Source organism: Rhinolophus sinicus, linkage group LG01, assembly GCF_036562045.2.
Source record: "Rhinolophus sinicus isolate RSC01 linkage group LG01, ASM3656204v1, whole genome shotgun sequence".
Lineage (NCBI taxonomy): Eukaryota > Metazoa > Chordata > Mammalia > Chiroptera > Rhinolophidae > Rhinolophus > Rhinolophus sinicus.
In genome coordinates, this window is record NC_133751.1 from 76,390,861 (window position 1) to 76,392,802 (window position 1,942).

General features: G+C 39.3%; 1 pseudogene; it reads left to right on the plus strand.

The window, feature by feature from the left end:
* Window positions 1-977: 977 nt before the first annotated feature.
* Window positions 978-1,717, plus strand: LOC109453293 (pseudouridine-5'-phosphatase; annotated as a pseudogene).
* Window positions 1,718-1,942: the final 225 nt, after the last annotated feature.

Below are 1,942 nucleotides of genomic sequence, written 5' to 3' on the forward strand. Positions count from 1 at the left end.
ATACATATTTCGTGTTATAATTATGCATTTCACTATCTAAAGTATGTATTTAATTATACAGAAAAGTTATATAATTTTCTTGGTAAACATAGATTGAAATGGTAAACACATTTTTTTTTTTAAGAAAGGAATGAGGGGTACGTGAAAACAGGAGTTTTAAAGAATTCATATTTGAAAAGTAAACTTCTCTGACTTCAATTTTTTTATGTTTAGAATCATATATTTTTTATCTGAAACATCATATACACCCTGCATCAAAACTACATAATGTTTTAGCTGGTGGCCAAGGTGGATGATAATGGGGGTCATAATTCTTGTTGAATACAAATCCAAAGGCATTTTCTATGAAGAGACAAATATATTAAATTTGTAAAATTTGACAGAAATGCTCTTACATGTGCCTTTTGTTAGCCCTTCCATTGAGCTTCTGTAGATATTGAATTACTATTGTTGCCATCACTCTATCAAAACCCAATCTCTGTAATGAACCTGGAACTTGCCATTTACAAACAGTGTGTAAAATTGACTCTTTACCTCTCCCAGGATGAGCCCATTTAAGTGTCATCCCTATTTGAGCTCATATTGCAGAACATCTCCCTGTTAGCATTTTCCTCGAAAACCTGCTTTTCTTTTTAAATACCTAAATTGTGTAAGTCCGTTTCTAGTCTAATTGTTGTACCATTGAAGATAACTTTTTTCTTTTACTACTGTCAATATTTCTTTTTTGTTTAAAGCAGTTTAGCCATGTTTTGCTTATGTATGAGGTTTTGTTATTTGTTTGCTTTTTTTTATGTTTTAATCCAACTTTAAGTTCATAGAGCATTTATAATTTGTAGTTAGCTACGTATCCCCAGTTATGGAAAGTAGCCATTATGTTCAAATATTTTTTAAAATGAGAATTATAGCAAAGAACCAGGTATTATATAAAGAAACAAATAACCTCCTCCCCTCCCTCACTGAGCTGAGCAGGCAGCATAATGGCGGCACAGATGCCCCGACCGCAACCCATCACCCACTGACTCTGTGATATGCACAGCCTCCTTCTGGACACTGAGCATCTCTATTCAGTGGTATTTCAAGAAATATGTTGATAGCTATAAAAATAAGTACACCTGGGTAGCAAAGTCCTTCCTTACGGACAAAAAGGTATTAGAGGTGGCCCAGATCACAGTAGACGTCTTGCAGCTCCCATGTCCACAGAGCTGGTGTAAGAAAGCCAGAGCAAGCTAGAAGAAATTTTCCCACCACTGCTCTGATGCCAACGGTGGGAAAACTGATCCACCACCTGCAAAAGCACCGCGTGTCCTTGGCGGTGGCGATCAGTTCCAGGTCCGCATCCTTCAAGATGAAGGCCAATGGACACAGGAATTCCTCAGCTTGTTTGAACACATTATTTTGGGGGAGAACCCCGAAATGAGGAATGGGAAGCCAGATCCAGACATGTTTCTTGCTGTGCGAGCAGCTTTTCCCCTCCTTCTCCTGTCAGGAAGTGACTTGTCTGTGAAGATGCTCCCAGTGGGTGGAGGCGGCCCTGGCAGCCGGAATGCAGGTGCTTATAGTTCCAGATGAAAACTTACAGTGAGACTTGAGGAGGAAGTGCATCCTCCTGCTGGATTCCCTGCAGCACTTTCAGCCTGCGCTGTTCAGTTTGCCGCTCTGTGACTGGGACTTTCGTGGTGCTTCTCTGCACGCTAGCTCCCTGCAACCACTTGTGTGAGTCATACGGCCCAGGAAAACAGTGGCCTTCAGAACAGCCATTCCAGCCTCATGACTGTACACTTGCTCTAAAATGTTAATGAAGCATAACTTGACAGTTGAGAGGTAAAACAAACTAGAGATAGCTCAGCAGAGATCAGAACACAGATCAAAATTGTCATTTTAATAATCATATAATTCTTGTCTTTAAATAATCATATAAAATCATATACAGTGAATATACATA